Source organism: Anomaloglossus baeobatrachus, chromosome 3 (assembly GCF_048569485.1).
Source record: "Anomaloglossus baeobatrachus isolate aAnoBae1 chromosome 3, aAnoBae1.hap1, whole genome shotgun sequence".
NCBI lineage: Eukaryota > Metazoa > Chordata > Amphibia > Anura > Aromobatidae > Anomaloglossus > Anomaloglossus baeobatrachus.
Window position 1 is genome coordinate 599,627,428 of NC_134355.1, and position 27,605 is coordinate 599,655,032.

Below are 27,605 nucleotides of genomic sequence, written 5' to 3' on the forward strand. Positions count from 1 at the left end.
CCTTTGGACTGCTGGACTCCGCTGTCATGGGCTCCAGCCGATCCCGAATAGTTCGGAGATCAGAACCGGTGATTCTTTCAGTGAGTCCTTCCTCCCTGTGCTGTGTTGTTTGAGTCCATGCGGCTTGAAGCTATGCTGGGACCCAAGTCATGGGAATGATTCCGTTCCCATCTTGTATGGCAGGTAGCGCAAGTCCGTTACTGGTGCCGTCCTTTGGTCATGACTCCTGGCTCTATATGCTGCTGTGCCCCGGGCTCTGTGTGTGGGCCAGAATGCTTGAAATCCTCTGGCCAGCGGATTCTGCTAGCGGGACTTCAAATGCCCATCAGCCTAGGGCTCCACACCCTGTTCTGTGTGCACACGGTCCTGAGGGAGTTATGGCGCAGCTTTCCCCTCAGTGACCGTGTCCTCCTACGTCTCATTTGTTCTGTGTCCTAGGTCAGACTGTTCGTGTGTGTGTGTGTGTCGCCTTGCTCCCCCGATGAGTCGCTCCACCCCTGAACTAGGGGTTGGGAGGCCTCATACCTTGTGGTGACCATCCTTAATGACCCTACCCTAACCCAGTCCCGATGAGAGGGCAACTAGCTGTGTGTTTTGGTGGATTGTGTTGGTTTACCGGGAATGACCTCCTCCTTACCCAGGTTGAATACTGCACCTCTGGTGAGGTGCAGTACTCTGTGGCGACTGAAGCTTCAGGGGCGCCACAAGGGCATGTCTGAATTTTCATTGCTGCTAGTGCTGTCAATCAAGAGAGAGGAAGACATTGAACTGCGTAAATCCTATGGTGGAACAGTGCACTGATCTGCTTCCCCCAAAAAGAATGCACCAAGAATCCTAGATAGGATACTGGAAGGAGGAATCATCTATGGCAAATTGAAGCAGTATATTAAAAATAAATAAAGGTCAGGTTATAGTGATTGTGCCCTATAAGAACACAGTATATTCTTATTTTTAAAGTGTAATTTTGGACTCTCTTTATGTCCCCCCCTCCCCCCGTTTACTACACTGGAATGTCCTAAACTGTCATAAAAATCTCTTTTGGGTAATATTGACATAAACTTCAGTTTTGGATTTCGATTTCATGACAAGAGAATAAGGAGTGTTAGCAACTATGGGAACATCCCCACTCCATTTATGTAGACTATGCTGACTTCTATTAAAGATTAGCTGGCATTGCTCTGCCTAGCTCCTGCGGGCATTGTCTCTCAACGATATCAAGGTAGACTTTACAGTCAGTGGACCTATAATGAGCATATTTCTAACAGTGCTCTGGTAGGTCTCATTCACACGTGAGCATTTTCCAAACAGTGAACATTTTCCATCAGTGTTTGTATGCCAAAGCCATAAGTGGAACTTACAGAGAAAAACTATCATGGGAAGATTGGCCCCTGTTCTGTGTTTGAAGACACTTCTGGTTTCGGCATAAAAATACTGACCAAAAATACTAATGTGTGAATGAGGCCTAACTTTGCATCAGATCTTATTAACACCTTCTACCTCATTCAAAAGGAATGTCTAGTTAACAAATAAAATATACACTAAATGATGTTCTTTTTACTAAAAAATAGTTTTTAAAAAAATGTCAAGTTTAAATTAGAGCGCTGTCTTAAGGACATGTGTGACGCCCTGGGCAAGCCAGGGGTCACAGGTCATCACACCACCACACCCTACACCCCAGTTAGGAACACCTAGGCTACCAAAATCCTTGTTGCCTTCCTCCAGGGGCTGATGTTCACACCAGGGGGTGGGCCAGGTGGTTGGCTCCGCCCACCGAGGAGTACACAGCCCTGGAGGCGGGAAGAACCAGGCAGATAGAGTTTAGGAGGAGGAGGTAGAAGGAAGTGGTAGAGGAGCTTGAGTAAAGGAGTAAAAGTGACAGTAAGAGAGCCTGAAGTTGGTCCGGGTGTGTGCCCCAGACAGTGACAGCAAGGTCAGCAGACGGCGGTGATAGTCTGCAGGGGAGACTGCTCGGAGGTTGGTGGAAGGACCGCGGACGGGTGGTGGCCCGGCGGTCTGGAGCAGTATACGAAGAACAGTCAGCACCAGGGCAGGGGCCTTTCGGATCCCGGCAAGCCTAGGAGTCGCCATAATTTGCCAAATCCGTCAGTGAAGGGGACGTCTGTCTCCCAACAACCAAGTCCCGATTGAAGGCAACAGTCCAACCGCAACGGAGAGACACCGCCACCGCCAGGGCACCAGTTTCTCAGGGCCAGCGCCTGCGGGCAAAGTAGGGCTCCTCCGGCCCATATCCAAGCCGGGGAGCGGGTTACCGGTGGGAACCCATCGCAACCATTATCAACTTAGGTGCAGGACAGAGGGACCGTCACCGTCACCTACTGGGGAAAAGAAAAGTGCAGCCGTCCGTGGGAGCCGTCTTTCCAGCCGTGTGTTTTACCGAGAACTGTGTCATCGTCTCAGGCTGAGTGAGTACCACAGTGCCGCAAGGCACAGCGCTGCCCCCGCGTCCCTGCGCCCACCAAGCCCTGCATCTCCCACCTCATCACTGGGCCCCGGGATCACCAACCCCTACCCACGGAGGGGCAACACAACAACTGGCTGCTCCATACCATCCCTCCCGGGATCCCCATACAGAGCTGCGGTGGTATCAACAAATCACCACAACCGTGGGTGGCGTCACGGACAATAAACAATCCCCACACCCAAAAACCCCCTTTCACTCACGGGCGAGGAGTGCCGCTCGAGTCCCCGGGATCCGGCCCATCGCTCGAGCCACCGAGCAGCGGCAGGCCGCAGCAGCCGCGGCAGCTGGACCCGAGCAGTGGGAGAGCGCGGCGTCCCCTCCTCCGCCCGCGACAACTTGGCGTCACGAACAGGATCTTACCGCTCTGCCGTTGGGTAGAGGTGCGCCTTGTGACCGCCGGAGGTATCTGGCTGAAAAATTTCGGAAGTCGCCATCTTTGGCGCGAAAAGTTCCCGCTCGAGCGTCTTCTCGAGTAGAAGAGGCGCGAAGGCCAAAACCCTGCCCCAATAGAGGAGGGGCCGGAAAGAAGCTAAGGGGGACGCGATGGCGGCTGGACGCATGTGAGGTGGCTATAAAAGCAGGGACGCCAGGACCCTGTGGCCATCTTGTTGCTAGTTCCTGGAAAACACGACTGCCGAGATGTCCGCTCCAGCTAATAACAGCGAGACCCCTGCGCCCGGCACGGCGACGTGGTTGAGGGACCGGACCGTCCCGCTGAGTAATCGTCTGCAGGCCCATATGCAACTCCTCCTGGAGGAGTGGGAGACCGACATAGCAGATGTGGTGGCTGCTATGTGGAGACGCGAGGTAGAAGAGGATTTGGAGGAGCGGGTAAGCGACCCACGCCCCTGTATTCCTGAGGGATCGGCCATTGGAGCTGAGGGGCCCGGCCGGTTTCCGCTCACTCTGCCTCTCTCCCCGCTACCCGTGATAGCTGCTGCCGCTCCACCCTTAGGCCCGCTACCTGCCCAACCGGTAGCGATACCCTGCCCAGCCGCTCCGGCGGACCAGCCGGCTGCAGACGTCCAGGACGGCTCTGAAGTGCATCAAGGGGAACCGATAGGACCACGGCCCCTTAACAGCAGGGTGCCGGAAGTCCCGGCAGTGACCATGCCAGACCCTGAGCCTGGAACCGTGGCCTGGATGAAGGCCCGGGTGATGCAATTCCACCAGCGTCAGCAGGATCAGATCATCCGGATGATGGAGCAGTGGACCAATGAGGTGGAGGAGCTGATTACAACTGCTCCGATGTACGGAGGGGAAATGGATGTAGCAGAGTCGACTGGTGACCCACGTCCCTATGTCCTACCAGGACCGGCCGATGCGGCTGAGGGGCCCGGCCTAGTCTCGGCCTATGCATCACCCTTGCCGTTACTTATGGGGCGCCTCAGTGTAAGCTCGCCTAATCTGCTGCTCCGTGCTATCGCAGAAGGGTCTGAAATGCTGGATGCTGGAGGCCAGGAGGCTGCGACAGCTGGCGGCAACCCGCCTGACGCAGGAACAAGAGACGACGACTCCGGCCCTAGTCCCGGGTCCGCTGCTGAGTTTGAAGGGGCAAGTGAGCGTTCCCGCTATGTAGGAGACCCCGTGGTTTTCCATACCCCGCGTACCGGTGGAAATGGGTACCGGGTGCCCCTGTCACAGCCGGCATGTCAGTGCATGTTTGATATGCTGGTGGCAGAGGATGGGTCCGCCTCAGCAGAAGAATCTAAGTAGGGCAGCGGAGCACCATTGTCCAGTCCCCGTTGGGACCACCGCTGAGTTGTGTTTGAAAGTTTTAAAGAAGATAAGCAAAAATGATTACCGAAGTTTCATCTGATCAATCGTGATTGAGAAAACCGGCCGTTGCCGGCACCGTTGTCCCCGTGGGGACCGTTTAAAAAGTTTGGCATGGAGAACTTTCCATGGACAAGCCCGTGAACTTGCAGGGCAACCGCAAACGTTAGTGGCATGTAAATAAGTTGTTTTACCGTTACTGTTTCCGCAGTTGCCGCCTCCGGAGAGGCAGGTTGGAGGGAGGGCCCTCAGCAGAGCAGGCTGGGGCCTAGCCACCACAGGAACCGGTGGCTACCCTCTGGAGGGGAAGGACAGATCCCGCTCGGGTAACTTGTGCTGGACTGGGGTCAAGGGGTGCTGCCTGGGTTTTAGGGGCAGCATCAGGGCCAGGTTGCTTGGGTGGGAGAGAGCGGAGACCGTAACCGTAAACCGTTAGCAACGTTTAAGAAATGTGCCTCCCGATGTGGGATGTTGTCATGAGTTGTAATGTTACCGTTTACCTTTTTACATATTTTTCAGAAAATAAAACCGGTGTTGGACGGGCAGCCCGCGGACGGTCTGCATTTTGCTAAGGGGGAATGTGACGCCCTGGGCAAGCCAGGGGTCACAGGTCATCACACCACCACACCCTACACCCCAGTTAGGAACACCTAGGCTACCAAAATCCTTGTTGCCTTCCTCCAGGGGCTGATGTTCACACCAGGGGGTGGGCCAGGCGGTTGGCTCCGCCCACCGAGGAGTACACAGCCCTGGAGGCGGGAAGAACCAGGCAGATAGAGTTTAGGAGGAGGTAGAAGGAAGTGGTAGAGGAGCTTGAGTAAAGGAGTAAAAGTGACAGTAAGAGAGCCTGAAGTTGGTCCGGGTGTGTGCCCCGGACAGTGACAGCAAGATCAGCAGACGGCGGTGATAGTCTGCAGGGGAGACTGCTCGGAGGTTGCTGGAAGGACCGCGGACGGGTGGTGGCCCGGCGGTCTGGAGCAGTATACGAAGAACAGTCAGCACCAGGGCAGGGGCCTTTCGGATCCCGGCAAGGCTAGGAGTCGCCATAATTTGCCAAATCCGTCAGTGAAGGGGACGTCTGTCTCCCAACAACAACCAAGTCCCGATTGAAGGCAACAGTCCAACCGCAACGGAGAGACACTGCCACCGCCAGGGCACCAGTTTCTCAGGGCCAGCGCCTGCGGGCAAAGTAGGGCTCCTCCGGCCCATATCCAAGCCGGGGAGCGGGTTACCGGTGGGAACCCATCGCAACCATTATCAACCGTCACCGTCACCTACTGGGGAAAGCAAGTGCAGCCGTCCGTGGGAACTGTCTTTCCAGCCGTGTGTTTTACCGAGAACTGTGTCATCGTCTCAGGCTGAGTGAGTACCACAGTGCCGCAAGGCACAGCGCTGCCCCCGCGTCCCTGCGCCCACCAAGCCCTGCATCTCCCACCTCATCACTGGGCCCCGGGATCACCAACCCCTACCCACGGAGGGGCAACACAACAACTGGCTGCTCCATACCATCCCTCCCGGGATCCCCATACAGAGCAGCGGTGGTGTCAACAAATCACCACAACCGTGGGTGCGCGTCACGGACAATAAACAATCCCCACACCCAAAAACCCCCTTTCACTCACGGGCGAGGAGCGCCGCTCGAGTCCCCGGGATCCGGCCCATCGCTCGAGCCACCGAGCAGCGGCAGGCCGCAGCAGCCGCGGCAGCCGGACCCGAGCAATGGGAGAGCGCGGCGTCCCCTCCTCCGCCCGTGACACATGTACCGTAGTATATTCAGGATACTAAGGCATACAAAAAAACTGCCACAAATGCCAGCCGCTCTCACGTCCACTAATCAAATCATGTGCATTGAAAGCTGTGAATGCGTATGATATGGATTGGCAATAGGTGTGGTTGGGGAGGGTTCACAAACGAAAAAATACTTGTTAGTATTTTTTCGTTTGTGAACCCTCCCCAACCACACCTATTGCCAATCCATATCATACGCATAAATAGCCTGGGTCTCAGCTTCCCATACACGGTAGGTTTTTTAACTGCATGAGAGGACACACACAAGCTAGGGACCCCAACGTAGAGAAATACTTTGGCGTAGTGTTGGGGCTCTATTGCATTGATCAATTCAGTAGCTAAATTTCTCTTGATTCATATGTTCATGGCAGTAATGCAGATTCCATTTTTCACATATTCACTGTTGCATATAGCTATTGGATTTTTAAAGTCAGTATTCACACAGCAGTTTCTGCTATTTCATGTATTTCCCTTACATAGTCTCTGGTGTGCATACCTTATCTCCCCATGGTCTGGTTCTGTGACCCCCGTGATGTCAATAAAGATGGAGGTGCTATTTACAGGGCAGAAAATTTGTATTCGTGAGGCCACCTGTGGTATGCGGCTATGATGGGAGCCGCTGCTGAAAGGGTTTTCCTCTGGGGGCTGATGGTAGTGCAGCTAGGTTAGTACAGCTCTCCACAGGCAGAGCTCAGGCCCACAGGGAGGTTGGGAGTTGTAGTCTCGCAGCTAAGGCGCAGGAAGGATTGGACGAAACAGGGGTTGCAATCAAAGTTCTTTACTCACTGAGATGTCACCGCCTTTGGACTGCTGGACTCCGCTGTCATGGGCTCCAGCCGATCCCGAATAGTTCGGAGATCAGAACCGGTGATTCTTTCAGTGAGTCCTTCCTCCCTGTGCTGTGTTGTTTGAGTCCATGCGGCTTGAAGCTATGCTGGGACCCAAGTCATGGGAATGATTCCGTTCCCATCTTGTATGGCAGGTAGCGCAAGTCCGTTACTGGTGCCGTCCTTTGGTCATGACTCCTGGCTCTATATGCTGCTGTGCCCCGGGCTCTGTGTGTGGGCCAGAATGCTTGAAATCCTCTGGCCAGCGGATTCTGCTAGCGGGACTTCAAATGCCCATCAGCCTAGGGCTCCACACCCTGTTCTGTGTGCACACGGTCCTGAGGGAGTTATGGCGCAGCTTTCCCCTCAGTGACCGTGTCCTCCTACGTCTCATTTGTTCTGTGTCCTAGGTCAGACTGTTCGTGTGTGTGTGTGTGTCGCCTTGCTCCCCCGATGAGTCGCTCCACCCCTGAACTAGGGGTTGGGAGGCCTCATACCTTGTGGTGACCATCCTTAATGACCCTACCCTAACCCAGTCCCGATGAGAGGGCAACTAGCTGTGTGTTTTGGTGGATTGTGTTGGTTTACCGGGAATGACCTCCTCCTTACCCAGGTTGAATACTGCACCTCTGGTGAGGTGCAGTACTCTGTGGCGACTGAAGCTTCAGGGGCGCCACAAGGGCATGTCTGAATTTTCATTGCTGCTAGTGCTGTCAATCAAGAGAGAGGAAGACATTGAACTGCGTAAATCCTATGGTGGAACAGTGCACTGATCTGCTTCCCCCAAAAAGAATGCACCAAGAATCCTAGATAGGATACTGGAAGGAGGAATCATCTATGGCAAATTGAAGCAGTATATTAAAAATAAATAAAGGTCAGGTTATAGTGATTGTGCCCTATAAGAACACAGTATATTCTTATTTTTAAAGTGTAATTTTGGACTCTCTTTATGTCCCCCCCTCCCCCCGTTTACTACACTGGAATGTCCTAAACTGTCATAAAAATCTCTTTTGGGTAATATTGACATAAACTTCAGTTTTGGATTTCGATTTCATGACAAGAGAATAAGGAGTGTTAGCAACTATGGGAACATCCCCACTCCATTTATGTAGACTATGCTGACTTCTATTAAAGATTAGCTGGCATTGCTCTGCCTAGCTCCTGCGGGCATTGTCTCTCAACGATATCAAGGTAGACTTTACAGTCAGTGGACCTATAATGAGCATATTTCTAACAGTGCTCTGGTAGGTCTCATTCACACGTGAGCATTTTCCAAACAGTGAACATTTTCCATCAGTGTTTGTATGCCAAAGCCATAAGTGGAACTTACAGAGAAAAACTATCATGGGAAGATTGGCCCCTGTTCTGTGTTTGAAGACACTTCTGGTTTCGGCATAAAAATACTGACCAAAAATACTAATGTGTGAATGAGGCCTAACTTTGCATCAGATCTTATTAACACCTTCTACCTCATTCAAAAGGAATGTCTAGTTAACAAATAAAATATACACTAAATGATGTTCTTTTTACTAAAAAATAGTTTTTAAAAAAATGTCAAGTTTAAATTAGAGCGCTGTCTTAAGGACATGTGTGACGCCCTGGGCAAGCCAGGGGTCACAGGTCATCACACCACCACACCCTACACCCCAGTTAGGAACACCTAGGCTACCAAAATCCTTGTTGCCTTCCTCCAGGGGCTGATGTTCACACCAGGGGGTGGGCCAGGTGGTTGGCTCCGCCCACCGAGGAGTACACAGCCCTGGAGGCGGGAAGAACCAGGCAGATAGAGTTTAGGAGGAGGAGGTAGAAGGAAGTGGTAGAGGAGCTTGAGTAAAGGAGTAAAAGTGACAGTAAGAGAGCCTGAAGTTGGTCCGGGTGTGTGCCCCAGACAGTGACAGCAAGGTCAGCAGACGGCGGTGATAGTCTGCAGGGGAGACTGCTCGGAGGTTGGTGGAAGGACCGCGGACGGGTGGTGGCCCGGCGGTCTGGAGCAGTATACGAAGAACAGTCAGCACCAGGGCAGGGGCCTTTCGGATCCCGGCAAGCCTAGGAGTCGCCATAATTTGCCAAATCCGTCAGTGAAGGGGACGTCTGTCTCCCAACAACCAAGTCCCGATTGAAGGCAACAGTCCAACCGCAACGGAGAGACACCGCCACCGCCAGGGCACCAGTTTCTCAGGGCCAGCGCCTGCGGGCAAAGTAGGGCTCCTCCGGCCCATATCCAAGCCGGGGAGCGGGTTACCGGTGGGAACCCATCGCAACCATTATCAACTTAGGTGCAGGACAGAGGGACCGTCACCGTCACCTACTGGGGAAAGCAAGTGCAGCCGTCCGTGGGAGCCGTCTTTCCAGCCGTGTGTTTTACCGAGAACTGTGTCATCGTCTCAGGCTGAGTGAGTACCACAGTGCCGCAAGGCACAGCGCTGCCCCCGCGTCCCTGCGCCCACCAAGCCCTGCATCTCCCACCTCATCACTGGGCCCCGGGATCACCAACCCCTACCCACGGAGGGGCAACACAACAACTGGCTGCTCCATACCATCCCTCCCGGGATCCCCATACAGAGCTGCGGTGGTATCAACAAATCACCACAACCGTGGGTGGCGTCACGGACAATAAACAATCCCCACACCCAAAAACCCCCTTTCACTCACGGGCGAGGAGCGCCGCTCAAGTCCCCGGGATCCGGCCCATCGCTCGAGCCACCGAGCAGCGGCAGGCCGCAGCAGCCGCGGCAGCTGGACCCGAGCAGTGGGAGAGCGCGGCGTCCCCTCCTCCGCCCGCGACAACTTGGCGTCACGAACAGGATCTTACCGCTCTGCCGTTGGGTAGAGGTGCGCCTTGTGACCGCCGGAGGTATCTGGCTGAAAAATTTCGGAAGTCGCCATCTTTGGCGCGAAAAGTTCCCGCTCGAGCGTCTTCTCGAGTAGAAGAGGCGCGAAGGCCAAAACCCTGCCCCAATAGAGGAGGGGCCGGAAAGAAGCTAAGGGGGACGCGATGGCGGCTGGACGCATGTGAGGTGGCTATAAAAGCAGGGACGCCAGGACCCTGTGGCCATCTTGTTGCTAGTTCCTGGAAAACACGACTGCCGAGATGTCCGCTCCAGCTAATAACAGCGAGACCCCTGCGCCCGGCACGGCGACGTGGTTGAGGGACCGGACCGTCCCGCTGAGTAATCGTCTGCAGGCCCATATGCAACTCCTCCTGGAGGAGTGGGAGACCGACATAGCGGATGTGGTGGCTGCTATGTGGAGACGCGAGGTAGAAGAGGATTTGGAGGAGCGGGTAAGCGACCCACGCCCCTGTATTCCTGAGGGATCGGCCATTGGAGCTGAGGGGCCCGGCCGGTTTCCGCTCACTCTGCCTCTCTCCCCGCTACCCGTGATAGCTGCTGCCGCTCCACCCTTAGGCCCGCTACCTGCCCAACCGGTAGCGATACCCTGCCCAGCCGCTCCGGCGGACCAGCCGGCTGCAGACGTCCAGGACGGCTCTGAAGTGCATCAAGGGGAACCGATAGGACCACGGCCCCTTAACAGCAGGGTGCCGGAAGTCCCGGCAGTGACCATGCCAGACCCTGAGCCTGGAACCGTGGCCTGGATGAAGGCCCGGGTGATGCAATTCCACCAGCGTCAGCAGGATCAGATCATCCGGATGATGGAGCAGTGGACCAATGAGGTGGAGGAGCTGATTACAACTGCTCCGATGTACGGAGGGGAAATGGATGTAGCAGAGTCGACTGGTGACCCACGTCCCTATGTCCTACCAGGACCGGCCGATGCGGCTGAGGGGCCCGGCCTAGTCTCGGCCTATGCATCACCCTTGCCGTTACTTATGGGGCGCCTCAGTGTAAGCTCGCCTAATCTGCTGCTCCGTGCTATCGCAGAAGGGTCTGAAATGCTGGATGCTGGAGGCCAGGAGGCTGCGACAGCTGGCGGCAACCCGCCTGACGCAGGAACAAGAGATGACGACTCCGGCCCTAGTCCCGGGTCCGCTGCTGAGTTTGAAGGGGCAAGTGAGCGTTCCCGCTATGTAGGAGACCCCGTGGTTTTCCATACCCCGCGTACCGGTGGAAATGGGTACCGGGTGCCCCTGTCACAGCCGGCATGTCAGTGCATGTTTGATATGCTGGTGGCAGAGGATGGGTCCGCCTCAGCAGAAGAATCTAAGTAGGGCAGCGGAGCACCATTGTCCAGTCCCCGTTGGGACCACCGCTGAGTTGTGTTTGAAAGTTTTAAAGAAGATAAGCAAAAATGATTACCGAAGTTTCATCTGATCAATCGTGATTGAGAAAACCGGCCGTTGCCGGCACCGTTGTCCCCGTGGGGACCGTTTAAAAAGTTTGGCATGGAGAACTTTCCATGGACAAGCCCGTGAACTTGCAGGGCAACCGCAAACGTTAGTGGCATGTAAATAAGTTGTTTTACCGTTACTGTTTCCGCAGTTGCCGCCTCCGGAGAGGCAGGTTGGAGGGAGGGCCCTCAGCAGAGCAGGCTGGGGCCCAACCACCACAGGAACCGGTGGCTACCCTCTGGAGGGGAAGGACAGATCCCGCTCGGGTAACTTGTGCTGGACTGGGGTCAAGGGGTGCTGCCTGGGTTTTAGGGGCAGCATCAGGGCCAGGTTGCTTGGGTGGGAGAGAGCGGAGACCGTAACCGTAAACCGTTAGCAACGTTTAAGAAATGTGCCTCCCGATGTGGGATGTTGTCATGAGTTGTAATGTTACCGTTTACCTTTTTACATATTTTTCAGAAAATAAAACCGGTGTTGGACGGGCAGCCCGCGGACGGTCTGCATTTTGCTAAGGGGGAATGTGACGCCCTGGGCAAGCCAGGGGTCACAGGTCATCACACCACCACACCCTACACCCCAGTTAGGAACACCTAGGCTACCAAAATCCTTGTTGCCTTCCTCCAGGGGCTGATGTTCACACCAGGGGGTGGGCCAGGCGGTTGGCTCCGCCCACCGAGGAGTACACAGCCCTGGAGGCGGGAAGAACCAGGCAGATAGAGTTTAGGAGGAGGTAGAAGGAAGTGGTAGAGGAGCTTGAGTAAAGGAGTAAAAGTGACAGTAAGAGAGCCTGAAGTTGGTCCGGGTGTGTGCCCCGGACAGTGACAGCAAGATCAGCAGACGGCGGTGATAGTCTGCAGGGGAGACTGCTCGGAGGTTGCTGGAAGGACCGCGGACGGGTGGTGGCCCGGCGGTCTGGAGCAGTATACGAAGAACAGTCAGCACCAGGGCAGGGGCCTTTCGGATCCCGGCAAGGCTAGGAGTCGCCATAATTTGCCAAATCCGTCAGTGAAGGGGACGTCTGTCTCCCAACAACAACCAAGTCCCGATTGAAGGCAACAGTCCAACCGCAACGGAGAGACACTGCCACCGCCAGGGCACCAGTTTCTCAGGGCCAGCGCCTGCGGGCAAAGTAGGGCTCCTCCGGCCCATATCCAAGCCGGGGAGCGGGTTACCGGTGGGAACCCATCGCAACCATTATCAACCGTCACCGTCACCTACTGGGGAAAGCAAGTGCAGCCGTCCGTGGGAACTGTCTTTCCAGCCGTGTGTTTTACCGAGAACTGTGTCATCGTCTCAGGCTGAGTGAGTACCACAGTGCCGCAAGGCACAGCGCTGCCCCCGCGTCCCTGCGCCCACCAAGCCCTGCATCTCCCACCTCATCACTGGGCCCCGGGATCACCAACCCCTACCCACGGAGGGGCAACACAACAACTGGCTGCTCCATACCATCCCTCCCGGGATCCCCATACAGAGCAGCGGTGGTGTCAACAAATCACCACAACCGTGGGTGCGCGTCACGGACAATAAACAATCCCCACACCCAAAAACCCCCTTTCACTCACGGGCGAGGAGCGCCGCTCGAGTCCCCGGGATCCGGCCCATCGCTCGAGCCACCGAGCAGCGGCAGGCCGCAGCAGCCGCGGCAGCCGGACCCGAGCAATGGGAGAGCGCGGCGTCCCCTCCTCCGCCCGTGACACATGTACCGTAGTATATTCAGGATACTAAGGCATACAAAAAAACTGCCACAAATGCCAGCCGCTCTCACGTCCACTAATCAAATCATGTGCATTGAAAGCTGTGAATGCGATGATGTTCCCCAACATCAGACGATGAATGTGATATGATCATTATTGCTGGTGAAGAGCAGCTTATCTGTAAAAGAAAAGCTTACAGCCGGGATCATATCCTCACTTCTCATGTATTACAGTGAGAGACTGTGAGAAATTCCTGCATTTCAACATTACTTTTACCTAAAACGTCTGAATCCGTGTGATGGTAAAAACCCAGACCATAAAGCAAAAAAGTGATAATCTTAGATTTATTGAAAAAAAAAATATTTACTTCACTTTTTCTGCCATTGGAAGTTCTGATTTACACACTTGGGAGAGGAATATATATACAGTGCAGACCAAAAGTTTGGACACACCTTCTCATTCAATGAGTTTTGTTTATTTTCATGACTCTGAAAACTGTAGATTCACATTGAAGGCATCAAAACTATGAATTAATACATGTGGAATGAAATACTTAACAAAAAGGTGTGAAACAACTGAAAATATGTCTTATATTCTAGGTTCTTCAAAGTAGCCACCTTTTGCTTTCATTACTACTTTGCACACTCTTGGTAGTCTCTTGATGAGCTTCATGAGGTAGTCACTGGAAATGGTTTTCCAACAGTCTTGCAGGAGTTCACAGAGATGCTTAGCACTTGTTGGCCCTTTTGCCTTCACTCTGCAGTCCAGCTCACCCCAAACCATCTCGATTGGGTTCAGGTCTGGTGACTGTGGAGACCAGGTCATCTGGCGTAGCACCCCATCACTCTCCTTCTTAGTCAAATAGCCCTTACACAGCCTGGAGGTGTGTTTGGAGTCATTGTCCTGTTGAAAAATAAATGATGATCCAACTAAACGCAAACCGGATGGAATAGCATGCCGCTGCAAGATGCTGTGGTAGGCATGCTGGTTCTGTATGCCTTAAATTTTGAATAAATTCCCAGCAATGTCACCAGCAAAGCATCCCCACACCATCACACCTCCTCCTCCATGCTTCACGGTGGGAACCAGCCATGTAGAGTCCATCCATTCACCTTTTCTACAAAGACACGGTGGTTGGATCCAAAGATCTCAGATTTGGACTCTTCAGACCAAAACACAGATTTCCACTGGTCCAATGTCCATTTCTTGTGTTCTTTAGCCCAAACAAGTCTCTTCTGCTTGTTGCCTGTCCTTAGCAGTGGTTTTCTAGCAGCTATTTTACCATGAAGGCCTGCTGCACAAAGTCTCCTCTTAACAGTTGTTCTAGAGATGAGAAGGTGTGTCCAAACTTTTGGTCTGTACTGTATATATATATATATATATATATATATATATATATACATATATATACTAAGGCTTTCGGACATGATAAAGGGAGAACAACAAAAGAAAGAAAGTGGAATGATGAAAGAAAGAAAGAGAGAAATAAAGAAAGAAAGAAAGAAAGAAAGAAAGAAAAAGAGGAAGAAAGAAAGAGGGAGAAAAATGAAAAAAGATGAAAAAGAAGACAAAGAGTGAGTAGAAAAAGGAAAGAAAGAAAAAAATAAAGAAATAGAAAGAAAGAGAAAAAAGGAATATGATAGATGGAAAGAAATAAAGAGACAGGAAAGAGAAAAGAGGGGAAGGAAAGAGAAAGCAGAGAAAAGAAAGAAAAAGTGAGGAAGAAAAAAAGAAATAAAAGAAAAGAGGGGAGAAAAGATGAAGGAAGAAAGAAAGAAAAGAGGGAAAGACAGAATGAAAGAAAGAGATAGAAGGAAAGAAAGACAAAAAAGGGAAAAAAAAAGAAAGTAAGAAAGCAAACTAGAAAGAGAGAGAGAGAATTGTATTGTAGGAGGCGTGTATTCACTGTAACAGGACCGCAGCCATTTTAGTCTACAAAAGTGATTATGTATTTAGGAATTTATTTCTGATGAATGTTGTTTCTGTAATTCTTGCCCTCGTGCTCATGGCTATGACCAGTAACACAAGATATTAATTCATCTTGTTCTTAAACAATGCATTGATATTGGAGTAGAGAAGATGACAATTAACATTACTATAAATCCCTTTTCTCGATGTCTATTTGGCTTCATCATTTTGACAATTCAATGGTCCAGTAAGCTCATCAGCCAGAATAATGATGACACTGAAAAATAGATTATCTTTACATACTTCTAGAATAAACGGTAAGATCTCTATTTGTGTGTTTTACAGATGATTAAGTAAAGTGAGTGTCAACATTTCAGGTTTTCTGTTTTAGTAAATTATAATGTTAATGATTTATTACGAGAACTGAATTCTAGATATTTCATCCCATAATGTATACACAGTCATGGCTGAAAGTGTTGGCACCCTTGAAAATGTTCCAGGAAATGAAGTATTGACTCGCCCACCCCAGGGCTATGGGACACCCGGTGCCGGGCCGGACTAGTCCGGTGGTAGTCAGTGGTGGCTGGGCCCGGCTCCGTGGCCCTGGTGGGTGTCAGTTGAATATGTGGCTGATATTAAAGTCTTTGTGTTCGTGACGCCACCTGTGGTATGCGGCTATTAAGCCGCCGCTGCTGTGCAAGGCCTCCGGGGTGATGTTATGGCAGCAATGTTGGTACTGCTCCCCACAGGTGGAGCGGAGCCCCGGGGACACTGTTGGTGCTCGTGAAAGTCTATGGTGTTGTGTGGCTAACACGGTGCAAGGCCGACAGGCGGGGAAAGAACCAGGCACAAACAACAGTCTCTTTACCTTTTCCTCTTTTACTCTGGGAACAGTCCAGTCCTGGGAGACCGTTACAGGTGGTGATGGGAATCCGGTCGGCCTGGAAGTACTTGGGGTGATTTTTCTGGCCAGCTGAGTATGAGGCCTACTCCTGTGCTTTGCTTTGTTCTGATAGGACCCTGCTTCTCTAAATCCAGCAAGGGCCCTCTTTGCTGCTGGGACCGATGGTACGTCCCTTCCCTCTGTAGGTGGCTGCGCAGGCCCTCTCTCTGGTGCTTCTCTGCTGGAGCCCACACCGGGCCCTGCTGCTGCAGCTGTACCTTTGGGATGTTTATGGGCCAGGGGCTTGCAGCTCTCCTGCCCTTCGGATTCGGCTACCAGGGGCGGATTTTATACCCTGGTGGCCACAGACTCCGATGTCCGAGTCTCTCTCTGCTGCCTCTCAGCTACTCCTGCTTCTCTGGGCCAAGCTGCTCCAGCTCTAGGCCCCAGATCCACAAGACAGCTCACTCTGCGTCTGTTCACTTCTACTGCTCCCTCCAGACTGAACACTACTTCCTCTCTCAGACCAGGCTTAAGGGGATCTTCCCTGGAATCCCAGGTTCAGAGCTCCCCCTGCTGGCCGGAGGGAGAATTGCGTTGGGTGTTAACTTTGCTGGCCAATGGATCTCCCAATTACCTCCAGGCTCAGCATTAACCCTTTGGAAGGGCAATGCTGTTGTGGCGACCAGGTCCTGGGGCGCCACACTCCCCCTTAGTTAAATTCAGTACTCCCGGACTGTGGAAACAAACATAACATGTTACAACATTTCATCCCATTATGGGAGGCGCAAATACTTTAACGTTACAAACTTAAACAGTACTATAAGAGTCCAGTGTGGCTCCCTGCCGGGTGTCCATTACACTGCTCCATGGGGGACCCGCCGCGATCAAACCCCCAACGTAGGCTCTGGGCATGCGTCAGAGCATTGATGACCCCACTCTATGCACGCCGGACGGGTTTTTCTTCAGGGGTGTTGAGCACACGGGTGCTAACTATGAACAATTTAGGTGTTGGCCACCCATAGTCCAGTGGCCCAATTGTCCATTTTCGTAATCAAAGAAAAAGAAAAACATTTTGTACACAACCTTACAGACATTTTGCATAACTATGTACATTCTAATAAATACTCCTTCTTTTTCCCTTATACAGTTGACTCTCTATACCTTGGAGGGGGTTGTCCCCGAGTGCTGCGTTGGGACCTGCGTAGCTCTGGTGTTTGCCCCTGACTACGTGGTGCGTCTTCTACCTCAGCACTACAGGTGGGCCTAACCCCGGTAGGTAAGCGTGATGGTTGCCTATGTGGTCTAAGAGTCGCCAAGGGTATGACAGGTTCACCACTGACAGGGGGTTGATCCTCCTGTTCCACTGCTGGCGTGTCATCTCGTGTTGGAGCGGACGGTTCTTTAGGTGGATCCGGAACCTTTTCTGTTTCTGGCTCGACCAACTGCGGAAACGTCAAAACTGGTACCACTATGGCATTGTTTATTTGGGTCCAAGTTTTGGGGAATTTTCCAAGGATGGTTTGAATCATCTCCCCTTCTTTCTCTTGACTTTGGGGACTTCCTTGTACTTCTTCCATTTCTCTTTGGATTCTGCACCGTTCAGGGCACGCTTTCAGGCGGTCTCGAGAAATTGCTTGATAGGTCTTGCCTTCATCCTTGCTTATGAGGCATACCTTACTATTGTCAAAGTTGGAGGGGATAATGGTGTAGGGCTCGTTTTCCCACTGATCATCCAATTTATGCGTCCTCCGCTTCTTCTTGAGGACTTGTTCTCCAGGTGCTAAGGGAGTTGCTGGGGCTGTTTGATTGTAATGCTGCTCTTGTCTCGTTCTTGCTTGAGACAGGCTCCTCTCTACGCACTCCTGGACCTTACGGTACCGCTGCTGCCGTTCTGTATCCCAATCCTCTATTTCTTGAACCGCCTCAGGCGACACAGTCCCCATCTCAAAGTCTACAGGCAACTTGCCAGGTCTGGCTCGCATCAGGTAAGCGGGGCTGCAGTTGGTCGAATTTACTGGGATATGGTTGTACAGGTCTACCAGATCTGGCAACTTCTCTGGCCATTGGTTCCTTTCTTCCAGCGGTAGGGTCTTCAGCATATCAATAACCACATGGTTCATTTTCTCGCACAGTCCATTGGTTTGGGGGTGGTACGGTGTGGTGATGGGAATCCGGTCGGCCTGGAAGTACTTGGGGTGATCTTTCTGGCCAGCTGAGTATGAGGCCTACTCCTGTGCTTTGCTTTGTTCTGATAGGACCCTGCTTCTCTAAATCCAGCAAGGGCCCTCTTTGCTGCTGGGACCGATGGTACGTCCCTTCCCTCTGTAGGTGGCTGCGCAGGCCCTCTCTCTGGTGCTTCTCTGCTGGAGCCCACACCGGGCCCTGCTGCTGCAGCTGTACCTTTGGGATGTTTATGGGCCAGGGGCTTGCAGCTCTCCTGCCCTTCGGATTCGGCTACCAGGGGCGGATTTTATACCCTGGTGGCCACAGACTCCGATGTCCGAGTCTCTCTCTGCTGCCTCTCAGCTACTCCTGCTTCTCTGGGCCAAGCTGCTCCAGCTCTAGGCCCCAGATCCACAAGACAGCTCACTCTGCGTCTGTTCACTTCTACTGCTCCCTCCAGACTGAACACTACTTCCTCTCTCAGACCAGGCTTAAGGGGATCCTCCCTGGAATCCCAGGTTCAGAGCTCCCCCTGCTGGCCGGAGGGAGAATTGCGTTGGGTGTTAACTTGCTGGCCAATGGATCTCCCAATTACCTCCAGGCTCAGCATTAACCCTTTGGAAGGGCAATGCTGTTGTGGCGACCAGGTCCTGGGGCGCCACAGTATTTCTCCCAGAAAATTATTTCAATTGCACATGATTGTTATACACATGATTATTTCATTTGTATGTATTGGAATAACAAAAAAAAGTAAAATTGGACATACCATATTTTTCGAATTATAAGATGCACTTTTCCTTCCAAAAATTTGGGAGGAAAATAAGGGGTGCGTCTTAAAATCTGATTGTAGCTTACCGGCGGATAGAGAATGGGCGCTGTGCTGGCTGCCGTGTGAGCTGCGGTGGGGGCTGTCTGCGAGGTCGGCTGGCTATGCCGATGGCTGGCTGTCTGTGAAGGCGGCTATGTGTGCCGACGGCTGCCTCTCTGTCTGGAGGGCTGTCTGTGCAGGCAGCTGTCGGCTGGCTGTTCAGCGGTTGTCTGTCTGTCTGTGCGGGCTGCTGTGTGTGTGGACGGCTAGCTGTGCAGGTAGCTGTCTGTGCTGGCAGCTATCTGTCTGTCTGTGAGAGCGGCTATCTGTCTGTGCGAGTAGCTGTCTGTGCCGGCAGCTGTCTGTCTGTGCGGAGAGCTGTCTGTGCGACCTGCTGACTGTGCCGGCGACTGCCTGTCTGTGCTGGCGGCTGTCTGTGCGGGTAGCTGGCTGTACGGGCAGGTGGCTGTGCCAGCAGCTGGCTGTGCGGAGGGCTGTCTGTGTGGGCAGCTGTCTGTGTGGGAAGCTGGCTGTGCGGGGGGCTGGCTGTGTGGAGCAGGGCAGTGTGATGAGTGTCCCAGATTCTCCGGCTTCAAATAATGCCACCCAGATTCAACGCATGAGCAGATGGAGATCTCAGCTTGTCATTGAGCCAAGAGCTCCATCTAAGCATGGCCCGACTCTGGCCGCCATTTCTTTGAAGCCCGTACCGCAGACAGAGTATCTGTGACACTGACACATCGCCCTGCTCCACACAGCCAGCACAATCCCCACCGCTGCCATCACAGCACCCACCGCTGCCAGCACAGACCCTCCACAGCACCTGCAGCATCTGTGTAGCCCAGTGGTCGTTACCTGTAGCGGTCATCTCAGGGACTTCAGGGACTTCTTTCTTTGGGTGTTTTTCAGTCTGACTTGGTGGTAATGTTCTCCCCCGCCAGCAGCCACTGCACGTGCAGGCTCTGACAGTGTTCCGCTCTTCAGCCCTACACTTCAGACACGGCTGCTCCACTCCTTCTCCTCTGACTGCCACTGCACAACTCCTCTCCAGCTTCACTAGAGCACCTCACTAACTGAGATGTGGAGACTCCGCCCCCTCCTGGGTCTTCCCAGGGATCCCCTCTAATGTGTGTGTGTGTGTGTGTCCTGATCAACGGTGCCTGTGTGTTCACACCCAATTCAGCCTTTGGGATTACCTGTTTGTACTGACCCAGCATGGGTGCAGTACTTAGTGGTGCCTGACCAGGTCAGGGGCGCCACACATCGCCCTACTCCAGCATCACCCCTGCCTCCTATGAACCCACTACTCTACCGCTACTACCCCCCTCCGATAAGACACCACCAGAGTATAAGACGGACCACTTTTTTTTTTTACCTAAGGCTATGTGCCCTCAGTGGGGTTTTTTTCAGCACAAAAAAGCTGTTTTTTTGTGCTTCTTTTCATGCTTCTTTTCATGCTTCTGTTCATGCTTTTTTTCATGCTTTCATGCTTTTTTTATGCTTCTTTTAATCCTTATTTTTATGTATTGAGATAGAGAAAAAAAAGCAGGAAAAAACCCCAGAAACAATTGATATGTCACTTCTTTTTCAGCATCAAAAAAAGCAAGGAAAAAAGAAGCACTGTGTGCACAGCACGTCACGATTCTCATAGACTTTGCTAGGATGCATTTTCCTTGCTTTTATCGGTTAAAAAAAAGCAAGGAAAGAAGCATGAAACAAGCCCTGTGGGCACAAGGCCTTATTCATCTCTAAATTTGGGGTCCGTCTTATAATCCGGTGCATCTTATAAAACGAAAAATACAGTAATTTCACACAAAATTGTAAAAATGGGCCAGCGAAAACCGGTGGCATCTTTCCAAAATTATGTGTCAGGAAATTTCTTTCAAGCATGTGATGCTCCTTCAAACTCACCTATGGCAAGAAACAGGTGTGGGTGTGGTCCCGGCTTCCCTATTGCCCCGACACTCTACGGTGCCATATCCCTGCTCCCTCCTTTTTCCCTGCACGGCCATCCTCATGCTACGTGGTCCTCTGTTTACCTAATGGCTGTCCATGTGTTGCATGGTCCTATGTACTCCTGTACGGCTATCCTCATGCTATGTAGTCCTCTGTTTACCTCATGGCTGTCCATGTATTGCATGGTCCTATGTACTCCTGTACGGCCATCCTCATGCTATGTATTCCCCTGTTTACCTCATGGCTGTCCATGTATTGAATGGTCCTATGTAATCCTGTACGGCCATCGTCATGCTATGTAGTCCTCTGTTTACTTCATGGCTGTCCATGTATTGCATGGTCCTATGCTCTCCTATACGGCCATCCTCATGTTATGTAGTCCTCTGTTTACCTCATGGTTGTCCATGCATTGCATGGTCCTACAGTGCTGGCCAAAAGTATTGGCACCCCTGCAATTCTGTCAGAGAATACTCAGTTTCTTCCTGAAAATGATTGCAATCACAAATTCTTTGGTAATATTATCTTCATTTAATTTATCTTCAATGAAAAAAAAAATAAAATGTGTCATAAAGCCAAATTGGATATAATTCCACACCAAACATAAAAAAGGGGGTGGGCAAAAGTATTGGCACTGTTTGAAAAATCAAGTGATGCTTCTCTAATTTGTGTAATTAACAGCGCCTGTAACTTACCTGTGGCACCTAACAGGTATTGGCAATAACTAAATCACACTTGCAGCCAGTTGACATGGATTAAAGTTGACTCAACCTCTGTCCTGTGTCCTTGTGTGTACCACATTGAGAATGGAGAAAAGAAAGAAGACCAAAGAACTGTCTGAGGACTTGAGAATCCAAATTGTGAGGAAGCATGAGCAATCTCAAGGCTACAAGTCCATCTCCAAAGACCTGAAAGTTCCTGTGTCTACGGTGCGCAGTGTCATCAAGAAGTTTAAAGCCCATGGCACTGTGGCTAACCTCCCTAGATGTGGAAGGAAAAGAAAAATTGACGAGAGATTTCAACGCAAGATTGTGCGGATGGTGGATAAAGAACCTCGACTAACATCCAAACAAATTCAAGCTGCCCTGCAGTCCGAGCGTACAACAGTGTCAACCCGTACTATCCGTTGGTGTCTGAATGAAAAGGGACTGTATGGTAGGATACCTAGGAAGACCCCACTTCTTACCCCGAGACATAAAAAAGCCAGGCTGGAGTTTGCCAAAACTTACCTGAGAAAGCCTAAAACGTTTTGGAAGAATGTTCTCTGGTCAGATGAGACAAAAGTAGAGCTTTTTGGGAAAAGCCATCAACATAGCGTTTACAGGAAAAAAAAAAAAGAGGCATTCAAAGAAAAGAACATGGTCCCTACAGTCAAACATGGCGGAGGTTCCCTGATGTTTTGGGGTTGCTTTGCTGCTTCTGGCACTAGACTGCTTGACCGTGTGCATGGCATTATGAAGTCTGAAGACTACCAACAAATGTTGCAGCATAATGTAGGGCCCAGTGTGAGAAAGCTGGGTCTCCCTCAGAGGTCATGGGTCTTCCAGCAGGACAATGACCCAAAACACACTTCAAAAAGCTCTAGAAAATGGTTTGATAGAAAGCACTGGAGACAACTAAAGTGGCCAGCAATGATTCCAGACCTGAACCCCATAAAACACCTGTGGAGAGATCTCAAAATGGCAGTTTGGAGAAGGCACCCTTCAAATCTCAGGGACCTGGAGCAGTTTGCCAAAGAAGAATGGTCTAAAATTCCAGCAGAGCATTGTAAGAAACTCATTGATGGTTACCGGAAGCGGTTGTTCGCAGTTATTTTGGCTAAAGGTTGTGCAACGAAGTATTAGGCTAAGGGTGCCAATACTTTTGTCTGGCCTATTTTTGGAGTTTTGTGTGAAATGATCAATGATTTGATTTTTATTTCATTCTCTTTTGTGTTTTTTCATTGCAAGCAAAATAAATGATGATAATAATACCAAAGAATTTATGATTGCAAACATTTTCAAGAAGAAACTGAGTATTATCTGACAGAATTGCAGGGGTGCCAATACTTTTGGCCAGCACTGTATGTACTCCTGTATGGCCATCCTCATGGCAAAAACGAGGTACAATGTGGCTCATAGACTTTTGGAGTTCATGATAAATATGGTGCAGTTACAGGGTTATAATGTGTTCATTGCATTTCATATAAATGTTAGCGTTGGCAGAGCTCTGTTTTCATTTAGAGACATGAGAATTAGGACAGGTTCTGTGCCACAGGCTGATCTGCTCAGTATTCAGGGCACATTCACAATGCTGATAATAACTTGGCATTAGAATAAACTCACAATAACAATATGTTTCATGATCTAATACATCACAGAAATAACTAACCTTTTCCACTTGTGCGGAGATGTTTTCATAATAGCATTACTTATGTAAAAATATGCCTGATTGAATGCAGAGCTTTGATTATACACATAGCCACCGTCCCCGTGCCGTGCACGCTAATACGGTTAATTATAATGTAAACTTTATTACTGCAAAATAGGTCAATGTAGAGAAATGGACACGATATTTGGCTAGATGAAAACATTCACAAACAGGAGAGATTTAGAGACTATAGTAAATTTCCACCATCTATGGAACAAGCATGATATAGGACTTGCAAAATATTTGGATTCATTATGCAAACAGCCCAAATGTAGAAATAAACAGGAGAAACGTAAAATTAATGTATTAAAGTCTATTCAAAACACAAAGTGTTGGTAAAAATAACAAATGTGATTAAAACATGTATGTAGAGGACAAATATATATAGTAAGGAAGTACAAAAACAACTTTACACCATAAAATTGAATGGGTAACATAATGCTATTTAAATGATAGTAATATCCCTTTAAATTACAGATGTCTTAGATCATAGAGCGATGCAAACATTTAGAAAACACCTTTGCATTAGTCTAGTTACCAGTTTCTAGTTACCAGGCAATGAAGTGCATATATATAGCAATAATATCCCTTTAAATATCATAAATTTTATGCATAACCATCTCATCTATATAGAGATAACACAACTGCTGCCTGAAAGTATGGTGTTAATCATGGATATTAATAACATCAAGTACCAAAACACATGTATATAGCAAGAATATCCCTTGAAATTCTATATGGCTCTCAGACCTTATGTGGATATAGGGATGTTAAAAAGGTACATTTGCTGCAAGGTCGTGTTGAAACAACCATATGCATGCCGATTCTAAAGTGCTAAGTGCCAAGAATGTTGTAGGTAAGTCCAAAGTGTTCAGGGTGTCCCCAAGAGCCCCCTAACTCCCCAACGCGTGTTTCGCCAGGGAAGAATGATCCTCAGGCTAAATGGCTTCTTCAGGGAGGGAGAGTAGAGTCTGTATGACCAAACCTGGTGGTCCAGCAGCTCCTAAGTATAAAGCTCTATAAGTACTATGTGCTGCTGGCAAAGTGAAGCCTAACTTTAATCGAATCTAACAGCATTGCTGCTTGTGAATAATCTGATAACCTGTATTAATGGTTTTCACAGACTTGCCAAAAGTCCCAATTCAGGAAGGACAGTTTCACAAACCGAGCCACAAAAAGCACAGGGCTTAATGAACCACAAGTTCTCTTCCTACACTTGTTAGGGTATGTGCACCTAATCCACCTGAAAAAGAGGTAAAAAAATGCCCAAAAAATGAACATATTCACAGTACGTTTACTAAACATTTCTTTTGCCTTTTTAAGCCTCTTTTAACTGGCTATTTTCAGGCTTTGAAATCTGTGCAGCTTCTACAAGATCTGACAAATCTATTGGTGACTTACGCTTGGAAGCCATCACTTAGTTATATATGGGATTTTTTAAAGAAGCGCATTAACTAAAGTGGATTTTGCTTAAAAAATGATGCATGTACCGTGAATACATTCCCATAGTTAAACCTTCCTCTCAGACGGCACATTTCTCCTGTTCACCAAACGTGTGAGCATCTGACCGGACCTTTCCATTAGGTTACTCCAATAGAAAAAGAGCTTTTCTACGTGGAGTGCTGTTACGAAACGGGATGTAGGAATTGGAGGTTACACCCCCCTTTCCACCCGACAGAGCACGTGACGTGCTCTCTAGCGCCCCTCTTATAGTCAGGCTAATTATGGAATTGCCCCAAAATAAGCAAGGAGGCCGCTATTCTACTATGCCGATGATTGAAGGGTTCCCGGTGAGAGTAAGGTATATATTCCCCCGACCTCGCGCAGACGGAATATATCTAAACCTCCCCATATCTCACTGGTTGCCCCACAATGATCCTTGGCATAAACTCGCTGCCACCAATCGATTACGATAACTATTACGCCAAGCACACAGACGTGAAATTCAGGATCGAGATAACAGAACAGCCCAAGATTAAATTATATATTTCAATTGCCCTAATGGCGCACTAGAAACTACAATATATACAATATGGAATTTACAGAATATATATATATATATATAGGTCAGAGTACATTTACAGACAAGATGGGGTTACAACAGAGTCAGATCAAGCAGTTACCTTATGCGTCTGGCCACACGGGGGCGCCGTTTGACCAGGGTTTCATGGACTTCCTCACATGTGTATAGTACGCATGGCCCCCGAGCAAAAACAAACCAAGAATGTTCCCACTGTCTTTATCAAAGTGGCTACAGTCCATGTCCTCTCCCTTTTTGGTGACCTCGCAGGGGTGTACCGCCCCACCCCTGTCTTGAGTCTAAAATAATATCCCAAAGTGATTATTGGCCATAACTTTGCCTGGGAATGTCGTAGGCGGACGACAATGCTTTCATATTTACAGTTATGATTTTATCTTCACAATGATAGGACACATGATTAGTCTGCTGGTACCCCACTGGCCAATATCAAGTTTGGGATACCTACAGAGGTCCCACGCCTATATAAAATATGTGCTAGAATCATCAGAATGCCTGGATGCAAGATTTCTGCTTGACATGTTTATAGGAAGCACGGCTCATGAGATATTAAACATGTATTCCTGGTGCCCCTGTGTCTAAGGTGTACAGGATGCCTCTAATTAGGTTGTCACTTCTTCTGCAGCGTCACAGAGGGGGGTCTTCCTTTTCCCTACTGTTCCCAGGCCTAAACAGCTCATCTAATTTCCATTTCATAGGAGTTTGCCTTTTGTCACACCCCTAGCTAACAGACAATTTCCTCAAGTTAATTAGCATACTGATTGAAGCCTCCTTAGGCCTTAAGGCTCAGTCACACACAACGAGATATGGTCGTACCTTGACAAGATGGCAGCTATAGGAATATTGCCTAATAGCTCAGAATATATCCCTATTTCCTCACAAGTGCTTTCATCTTTGGCCAAGGATGATGGACAGATCTGGTCACATGCTCCTCAATCATGTCCTTTGTTGACATGAAATCCGTACATTCTGAGATGAAGGTTGAGCTACAAAGTAATCCTTATAATAGTGAGTGCCTGAATATATTTGTAAAAATAAATTTATAGACCCTGATTCATCAAGACCAGCGATGATTATGACAGTTTTGATGAAGGGCTGGGGTGGAATCAGAAGTTCCTGATTCATTAAGAGGCGCACACCTCTCAATAAATCAAGAACATCTTAAAAATGGTGTGTGCCGCAAAGAGCCATCCCATAAATCTTACTGCAGAATTGGAGTAAGATTTGTGGCTCAAGGTACGAAAAAACTCGTCATGAATTAGACAAGCGGGTGTCAACATGCATTGTTGCTGTCCCACCAACATTCCACCCATGTTGACAAAGCAGAACGAAAATTGTGTGAAAACGCCAAAAGTTGCAACATTTTTGCACAACCTCACATTGTGCAAAAAGATTGGGACTTTTCAACAATATCCATGCCAGATTCCTAGCAAAAACATTTTCATATATCAAGACCATAGTGATCAAACCCTTTTAATGTCCTGAATTTCATAGTGTAACATTAATTTAGCAAAATGATGTTGTCATATGACGAGGATCACAAAGGTAAGATTCACACAAATTTGCATAAAAACAATTTGTTGGCCTGTGATTGCTAAGGCTTTAAACTATAATACATTTCTTGCCAGCATATCTACAAGGTCCAGGCACCCTGCAATGCTTAAAGTAGGAGCTGGTGAACATTCAACTATCCTGGGGCAAGTGGGATCTTCCGTCATTGGAGGAAATGTTCCAATATCCTGGAAGGTCAACGTCATATCCTAACTTCATCCGAGTCATGAATTCAGGACAGCACTCCTGGCCGTTGATCATTCAGTTTCTCTTTGGGGGAGAGGCCGGCATCTGTCTGTGCATTGTATAATATACCATAAGTACATAAATACAGCATTAAGAAATCCTCTGGATGGGGAAAAAAAAGAAAAGGGAAGGAAACCACAGCACTGATCTAAACAAAGTACTGTCCAACAGGTGAAGGCACCAATGTATTCTTGTGCACTCACCTTAATTAAGATGTTGCAATCGTATATCGTGGTGTCTTTTCTCCTCTTCCGAATGAGTTGCTGCCAAGCTGGTCCGCTGATGTGAACTCCTCTGTTGGGGTTCCAGCACAAAAATGTTAGCAGGGAAATGGACCTCGATGGGTACTCTCAATGACTCCAGGGTGGATGTGGTATGTTACCATAAAAAGCTAATTTATTTGTTAATATCCAGACTAGAGAGTTACCCCTAGTTGTCTTAAAATTACATTCAACGCATTTCGACTTGATATAAAGTCTTCCTCAAGTATGAATAAAATAAGTGAAAGGTATATGATCTGGTGCAAGAATGTGCTTGAAGGATCTGGACACATTGAATGTGTGTTCAGGGCTCATTAATAAACCCTTGGCTGGGAGGGCAGGTGATTAAGGAATTATTTCCAATGTGTTCCACCCTCAATTTAATTCCTATCTCTTACTTTATTTGGATGTACACGATCTGTATTCTCTGGACTGGCTTCCAAATTAGTTGTCTCCACTTATAATTCAGAAAATGTATATATTAAATATAAATATAAATATATATATATATATATATATATATATATA